The sequence below is a fragment of the Pleurodeles waltl genome, chromosome 6 (assembly GCF_031143425.1).
Source record: "Pleurodeles waltl isolate 20211129_DDA chromosome 6, aPleWal1.hap1.20221129, whole genome shotgun sequence".
Classification (NCBI taxonomy): Eukaryota; Metazoa; Chordata; class Amphibia; order Caudata; family Salamandridae; genus Pleurodeles; species Pleurodeles waltl.
In genome coordinates, this window is record NC_090445.1 from 846,228,156 (window position 1) to 846,237,890 (window position 9,735).

Here is a 9,735-nt window from a genome sequence, read left to right on the forward strand (position 1 = left end):
ACTCACCTGGGGGGGGCACCAAATGGTAAACCGGATGCACTTGCACTACATCCAGACAGAGGCCCAGGTCTAAATGTCACACCTATATTGTGTGCTATCTCTGACACCATTCTGCATTATTCAGCTTCTAGTTGAGTCAATGAAGCCATGCACCTTACTGGGAGAGGAATGTACATTGTCATGTCTTCACTCAGACAAGATATGAGGGTATTATCAGCCATCTAAACACCATTATACTCCAAGAGCATGGAGTATGCTGTATGCAATTGAAATCTCTGTGTCCCACATTTCGCTCACTCAGATTAATTAGTAGCTGGGATTGTCATATCAGGGGATCATGCAAAGGCAGTGTGTGCATCTCACATACCATGTTTAGTAGTCTAATGTATTCATCACTAGTTGCATCATTTACAACTGTGTGTTCAATTTCTCCTACAGGCAACCTTGCTGTCCCCAATATGGAGAGAAAAACAGCGATTGACTCTGGATGAAGGCCCCAGTGAGAAAAACACACCCCGGATATCTGGACACTGAGAACGGAGATTGCCTATTAAGGACACTTGGTCAGTCAACAACTGTCAGCCTCACTCTGCCCACAGCGACTACTCTCAGCCCTGTTGCAACTACATCACAAGCAACCATTACCCCACAAGCCTGTGTCCCAAGGACAGCCTCATCCATTGTGAGTCCCCTATTGCCACCCCTGACAGTGATGGTCCTGCCACCAGTGGGAGTGGGCACACTGTGCCAGGGGCACAGGTACATGGGGTTGAGGGTGCGATGGAGGGGTGGTGTAGGCATGAGGATGGGGGCTCCAAGGGACACAACTGACCAGGTGACCATCTCCCATGTCTTGGGAGCCTACCAAAATTCCCAAAGCATGATAGGCCAGGTACTGACCATGATGGGGGAGATCAGACAGCTGCAGAGGGACAACCACCAGGAAGCCATGCAGCAGTGGCAGGCCCAAAATGCCATCCTGGCTTCCATTGCTGTGGTGCTGATGGACACGAACACTACCCTGAGCAGGTTTGGCACGCAATATCAGGCCTCTTCCACTAGCAATTAGCTATCAGGCCCCTTGACATCTGTAGCAGTTACTGGAATTGAGGCCCTGCCAAGGGAAGGAAATGCCACAGACACCCCACCCTCAGTAGCAGAAGAATCCCCTCACAAACGTGGACTTCCATCCAGACTTCCAGGAGGAGCAGATGTGAAGACTAACCAACTGCCAGAAAGTGAACCGCTACTGATTGGTTCCCCTTGTGTGTCACTGATACGCCCTGTTCTGATCCCTAGCACCATTTTCCTATGGTGCAAGAACACTGGACTTGTGTCTCCAAACGGTGTAGCAGCGACCCTGATTATTTCATCCATAGTGACAGAACCATTTACTGTAAACTGTTCTTCATTCCTGTTTCATTTCACCTATTTTGTTATGCACTCCCCAATAAACACCACTTAACCACAGAGCCTCTGTAGGTGTGATGTATCAACCAAGTGTCATGTATGACATCTATTGTACCAAATTGTTCCTCTCCAATTTTATACCATTGTTATGGCCATCACACATGTACTGGACAACCAGGATACATATTGCATTGTAATTGTGACTTAGACATGACACAAATCACCTGTATTGTACATCTCTACATATTTATTTGGAGAATGGCAATCAGCACATTGGGCCAGATGTACGAAGCATTTTTCAAGACGCAAAGGGAACGATTTGCAGAATCAGCCCCTTTTCGTCTTGAAAAATGCTTTTTGGGTTTTGCGATTCAGTATTAGGAAGGGGCATGTCAAGGGCATCTCTTCCTAATACCAAATCCAAATGGTATGTATGATTGTTTTGTGACCGTGAATGCGGTCGCAAAACAATCGCAGTTAGCACCGGATTCAAACTGGTGCTAACCCATTCGCAAACAGGAAGGGGTCCCCATGGGATCCCTTCCCCTTTGTGAATGGCAGCAAAAATATTTTTTGAAAATAAGAAAACTTTTAATTTTTGTTTTTGAAAAGCATCTCGTTTTCCTTTAAGGAAAACGGGCTGCATTTAAAAAAATCAAAAAATAACTGCTTTATTTAAAAGCAGTCACAGACATGGTGGTCTGCTGTCTCCAGCAGGCCACCATCCCTGTGAGGGCAGCCATTCCCAATGGGGTCACAAATTGCGACCTACCTCATGAATATTCATGAGGTAGGTCATTTGCGACCCCATTGGGAATCGCAAACAGTGTAACGCAAAGTTGTACATCCGGTTTTGCAACTCGCAAATTGCGAGTCTCTTAGACTCACAGTTTGCAAGTTTCAAAACCGGATCTTTGTACATGTGGCTCATTGTGAAGTCATGCAGTGGACTTCAGTTTTTCGGCTTAGGTGTCATTCATTACCTGCCCACAGAATACAGAAGTTAGGGACATGTCAGTCTATCACCATCCCAGGAGGCAGACAGATTGGTTCAATGTATCATCAGCTAAAGCCTTATCACATACCCATAACTTATCCATTCAAAAAAACATGCCCCATGAAACAAATAGAGGTCAGTACTAATCTCCCTAGCCATGGAACCTCCCACTTACCATAGTCAGATATCTGTAGGCCTGCCATTCACCTATGTCAGTCTTCAGACACATGCACATTGGTCTGCAATGAAGAAACATACTGACAGGTATGCACAAGTTAGGTCTTGTACAGCACAAACCATAATGATGGTAGAGGGTCTGGATACCATAAGATAACATGTGTGAGACACAAATGAATGCACACATGGCACCATCTCAGCCACCTCCAATACCAAACAGGTTTTTTGTGGAAAATGACACCTCTAAACCACTGTCCTGACAGTCTGGGCATAAAACTCACACACCACAAATCTAATGCTGAACAGTGAAGGGCTTAATCCATGTCCACTTCTCATGTCAGTCTGCAAATCCCATCTGCGTGTGACACTGTCTGAGACTGCCAAAGGAGGATAAGCCAAAGAGGCAATCTGCAAATCTGTGATTGACAAAGGTAAGGTATAAGCTAGAGTGGAACACATACATCACATTTTTAATTCATAACTACAAATGTGCATTTGCTAACCCATGGACTATAAACATAACAGTTCTATACACAACTCCAAGTAATATTCTGCATGCATATCTGAGTCATGGCCACTTGCGACCACACTGATGGTGGTAAAAATAACATTACCTCAACAATACCCCATAGAATCACTATTGTAACATCACATCACATACCTTGACTCAGTTGAAGTACTACTGATTGATGACATCTGCCCTGATGTCTCCAGCTTCATCCTCATCATGATCATCCTCACTTGGCAAATCTGCATTTCCACCCACAGGATCTGCTGGCTCCCCCTCATCATCATGAATGGCATTTGAGGTCTCAGGGCAAGGTTGTGGAGCAATCAGCAGGCAACATTTGACATACCTTGTAGGGTGAGTAGGGGAGGGCTCCTCCAGATTTGTCAATACTGTGAAATCTTGCCTTCAGGAGCCCAAAAGTCCGCTCCACAATACACCTTCCGTGGGCCTCATTGAAGCGGACTTCTCCTAGCATGGTTGGGTACCTCACTGGTGTCAATAACCAAGGATGGTTTGGGTAACCAGAGTCCCCGTAAGGTATAGTAGCACCAATCCTAACTTTACTCTTTGACAGCCACATATATAGTAGCTGGAAAATAGGTGCAGACACACATAACATACTTGACTTAACAACCAGCCAGGTCCTTTCTGTGTAAAATCATGCCATCTGCAGTGGGATTTTGCTGTTCCACATGAATACGTAATCATTGACTGATCCTGGATACCTTGCACAAACTTGTGAAATGTATAGGTCAGCCAAACATACCACTTGGACGTTTTTGAAGTGGTAGTTTTTCATTTTCCTATATACCTGTTCATTAGCACTTGGGGGAACCAAGGCTACATGGGTGCCATCTATGGCTCCAACCACATGGAATGTGTCCCAAAGCATAGAAATCTGCCTTCACATGGACCAAATCCTCACCTTGGCAAAATCTGATGTAGCTGTTCAGGTGTAACAATGCAGACAGTACAGCCTTCAAGACCCGACTGAACATGGATGAGACATCCCTGCAATTAGTGCCACTGTATTCTGAAAGGACCTAGTGGCCAGAAAGTGCAACACTGACATGACTTGAACAATAGGAAGTATGCTATTGGGATTGCGAATTGAAGGCATCGGATTTGGCTCTAACTGAAGACATAGAACCATAATTGAATGCCTATCCAGGCGATATATTTGGATTAGATGTCTCGCCTCCATGGTTTGCAGGTCTGCTAGGTATACTGGAGGTTGTCTTGCTCTTCTCAGGCCAGGGTAACTTTGTGAGACAACTCCAGAATGTATGGGAATGACTCAATCTATACATCATAAGTATGATCACAACAACATCACACATATATCTCACTCATGTCACATGAAACAATGAATACATGGCGTTTATCACATAGTGAGGCAAATAAAGAAAGTGTACCCAATTCAAATCCCCTAAACCCTTGCATGTTCTCTAAATGGAGATACATGTCATTGATAATGTAAGTTACAGCAACCTTGTTGACGTCTAACACATATTTGTTGCACCTACACCATCTTCAAATTGTCATTTGAATGATGACAACACTGTTTCATGTACATAACCCCAAAAAACCTGCATTTCACTTCCTCTACTAATGACATGCACATTCATACCAGCACTTAATATATTGTCATAGACATAAGTTTTCGGTAAATGACACAACTTTCATAACTTCATCATACATATATGAACCTTAAAATGGCAGCTGCCTGACCTACTTTACAGAACAGCAGGAAGTAGGCATATGTCATCATTGCAGTAGGTGGTACAAACCTGGTGGACATTGCCATTGGAACACATTGCAGCCTTTGGCGGACTTGGGCCAGTGGCAACATCCGCCGGCGGTGACAGTCCTGTACTTGGCAGACGTGGCCGCCATCTTCTGCACAATTTCTCACTTGACTCCTGACACTGCTGCCAGCAAGACCTCCATGACCTGAGCTGCTGTGTACTGCCTCTGGGAGTAATCATGCCAGGGCCCCTGACTTCACTCCGGAAGAGCTGGACAAGTTTGTGGAGGAGGTCCTATACCTGTATGAACAGCTCTATGGTGCACCAGAGAAGCAGGTGAGTCTAATGCAATACCAGTGGGTGAAAGGTAGAGCGTATGATAATATATATGAAATGTGCAGGAATGAGGTATTGAGCTATCATGTGTGGGTAGATGGTTATGTGAACATGTGCATAGAAAGACTGTTACCCCTAATACATAGTAGGTAATGTGTGATGCATGTACCATGATCCACATATGTACATTAGATGATTAACATTGATGTTGGTGTGACAATTAGTTGTAGAGGTTTACCATTCTAAGGACATCCTTGTGGTCTGATCATATGTTTCTAGACAAAACCTGTTACTGGGTATGCATGTTGTATGCCTGACTCAACTTCACACATGGCCTGACTGCAGATAGTGACTTAAAAAATAGTTTGAGGTGTGAGGAAGGGTATATTTGGCTACCTGCACTAACTTGATTGTGCACCATTCTTGTTTTGAGATGGAGCATGTGTACATGACTTTCTCCTCTTGTCGGTGTCATTTATACAGGTCAACGGCCATCAGAAAGAAGGGGATCTGGCATGCCATCATCAAGGAAGTTCAGACCCTGGGGGTCCACAGTCGGCAGGGCACCCACTGTATAAAGCGGTGGGAGGACCTGAGATGCTGTGCCTGCAAGACCGCTGAGGCCCGGATGGGGATGTCCTCCCAGGGACAAAGGAGTGCCCTTTGGACATTGACCCCCCTATTGGCCCACATATTGGTGGTGGATTACCCTGAGTTGGATGGGCGTTTGAGGGCAGCACAGCAGCCACAAGTGGTTGAGTACTGACTACATTCATGTACATTCCTCTGTAAGGTCAGTGTATAATGTGAAAGACTCTCATCTGTGAAAATGGGGTAAGTGCAAAAGGTTAAATGTTCCCTAGGAACACCTAGATGTAGATTCCTCAACATTGGAACATAGGTGTACATATTGTATTGTGTATAGGGATATATTACTCATCTATGTCATCCCTTTTGTACAGTAGCATATGATGATGCACATATGACTGTGTCATATGTGTACCACTATACTGCTCTTAATACCCTACTGGTTGTTCATTGCCACATACAGATCCATGCACCCAATATCCTGATAGTAAGTTGTCCTGGTTGTTGCCCTAAGTCCATTCATATGCCCCTTGATACATCCCTATGTGCAATATAGAGTCTTACAACTTGAGAACATGCCTACTAATCCTGAGGTTTCCAATGAGTGTCAACTTATTGTGAGGATATGATCTCAATCCGACATTTCACATGCCACACTTACTCAGACCTTTTAGGAGGTGTCCCCATTGGTAAGTAAGAAATAAACATTATCACCGGTGATGTTTTATCAGATGGACATCCTGCGTGTATTAAACCATGGTGGTATAACTAGACTCCCACTGCAACTCATATCATTGTATCAGAATAATAGTACCATGTACATGTTCCCCGAATGGTAAGTGGCTACACATAATTTCCTATTCCAATGTGTTGTGGGCATGCTAAATAGGCCACCATCTTAGCAATTGGTACAATCTACAGTGGGTTTCAGCCAACATCATGTATTCATAGTTAAGTTCAGCCATCTATCAACATGGTGATGCAACTTAAAATTAAACAAACTTACTTTTGCTAATGTTGGTATGTTTTGAAAGCTTTTGGTATGGGATCCTATTGTTTGTACTGATTTAATTGTGTTGCAGGTGTGGTAGTTCACCTTCACATATTGTTGGAATTGTATGTGCAGTGTCACTTGGCTTGCCTCAAGGTGTATGTCTCTATCATGCTAAGCTCAGAAGTGTGTTGTGGCATTGTGATGTTCAGATACAGATGTAATATTGCTCATATCTGAAGTGTGGATAGTGTTGTTGCCACTTGTATGGTGGCCTACTGTTGTTGCCACTCATCATGAGTAGGTGTACTGTATATGGCCTTCATGCACATGAGAGGTGTACATTGTATTTAAGGTATTGGTATGGTTCCTGGGGTTGTCTGTGGCTACATCCTGTGGTTTAAGTTGGCCCCCATAAGTGTACATGACTTTGTTTACATGTAGAGAATGACTGAGATAGTAGCTCCACAAAGTATGTATCATCCTCTCCAACATGACTATTGGGACATGTGCTTTAGACTCGATCATACTCCAATTTGTGGAAAGGCAAATATAGTTGTTGCATGTTGGCAAATGTCAATTGTAAAGGTTGTGAACTCTGTGACACAAAATGATTTTGTCTTGTATACAACATGCTGGCATATGATGAGGTTCCTTTCCTGGTACATTGCATCAGCTAAAAAAGTAGGTATGTGTGGATTTTGTGTATATTTCATATTACACTGTTCTTGGTTGACTATGTTGCTGTGGGTAGGGATTAAGATTCATGTTAGAAAGTCAGGTTGTCATGGAATGTTCTTTGTACTAGCTCTACTAATATGATGGTATAGTATGTGTGCGATAGTTGGTATAGCTGGTGTCTGACATTGTTGTAATGTAGATATGTAGATGGTATCTAGCTGTGGCATGATGTTGGCACTAACATGGTTTTACCTGGCAGTGTAGTACAAATGGTTGTGATGTGATTGATGTGTACAGTGTGATGTTAGTGTTTGAAAAGAATATGCTGACCCCACCTCTCTTTCTGTTTTCCAGCATCAGCATCGGCAGGTGAAGGTGATGGAGCACAGTTGTGTGGGGATGCTGCTGGCCAAGGGACCTCATGTCAAGATGCCACAGACAGCGAGGGACCCAGTGGCCCAGAGGGTGAGGGGAGTCCCACGGGGAAGACAAGATCCACGTCTTCATCTTCGGGATCCTCCTGCAGTGGACACTCCCTGGCGGTGGCAGACAAATCTGGGACCACCCCAGCACCATCTCTGTCCACCACCCCCTTTCTACCAATGCCCTCCCTGTAGCGCCCCACCCAGTTGGCCATGCCCACTCATCCGAGAGGGTGGGTGTCTACTTTGCTGCAGGCACCATTGCCTCAACCCCTGTTAGCCCTGCTGCCCTCGGTGAGGAGGCTATTGACATCCTGAGATCGATCTCTGTGGGTCAGGTGACCATCATGAATGCCATCCAGGGACTGACAACTCAAATCCAACGGGGTAATGCATTCCTGAAGGGCATTAACAGTGCACTGGCTGCGTACAGAGATCATTTCAGGGTCTGGCCTCCACACTGATGGCAGCCAATCACCCTTTGTCTACCGTCCCCCTCCACCTTCCTCTTCCCACTCTCAAAACCCCTCTTCCCATACCCAGCCAAAGCTCACAGATAGACAGGCATGCATCCACCTCAACATCCAAGGATAGCTCAGACAGCCATAAGCACCACAAGACACGCCACTGGCATTCACACAAACAACATTCAGATGAACACACAGCAACAGTCACAGCCTGTCCTGACACCCCCACCACCCCCAGCATCACAGACAGCACACCTGACACACCTGCAGACACCACACCAACAGTCACTGATCCAGCCGCTGCACCTAATCTACCAACCGACAGCACAACAGCAGACTCTCAGATTACCATCCCAGCCACCACACCCACAGACATCACAACCACTAACCCTACTGCATACAGCACGTCCACCATACCTGTAATCACCCCCGCAACAGACAGTCACCGACCCACCACAGCATCCTCCAGCACCTCCACCTCCCTCATCCCAGGACACATAAATGCCCTCACTCACCCACCCAGCACACACAAGCATCCCTCGCACAAACTTGCACCGAAGACATCCACACCAACACCTCAGGCAACCACTCCCACTCCCTCTCCCTCCACACCCAAACCCTTTAGCTATGATCGTCCATGTGTGTCAAAAGAAGCCTTCCTTTTGGAGTTTGCTCTTTTCTCTACTCCTCGCCCACTGTGGGACCCCCAAACGTTCTGTTACCCTCCCCAAGTCCATCCCCTCCACCTCCAATGCCTTACCTGCCCCCCTGCAAGTAGCCATGCCCCTTCCTGCCAAGAAGCCTATTCCTCCCCAAAAAAAGCCAACCCTCCCCTAAGCTGAAGCCTAAATCCCCCATCCCAAGCCACATCCTAAAGGCCCCACACCCAAACCTAAGCCCAAATCCCCACTCCGCTATGCCCCCCAGTTAAACTCTGAGGTGCCTTCCCCCTTGATGCCCCTACCTGTGGAAGTTATATGGAAGTCAGGAGTCATGTTCGGGACACACATATGCGCACTGTGCAGACAGACTTTTGTATATGGACTGACCTATGGTGTTTGAGTTTCACAATTCAGATATGTTTTTAATATGTTTAATACCAACCTGTTGTTGGTTTAGTGGTTACATCTTTATCATACTTTTCTTTTCCTAGGATGGAGTTGTTCCTATCTGACATTGTATGTGTGTCTGTATGTGTGTGTGTGCGTGTGGTGCTTGTGCTACCAGTATTGATTGGTCAGTATGTGAGGTTATGTGCAGTGCTTTTGTCCCACAGTGATAGGGTGTGTGTTGTGTGATTGGCATGTATCTGCTCAAACATTTTGTTCTCATGCTATTGAGTGGTGTTTGTTTTGACATGTGTTTGTTGCTGTGTTGTGTGGCTTGGAATGTTTTGACAGTGTGCGT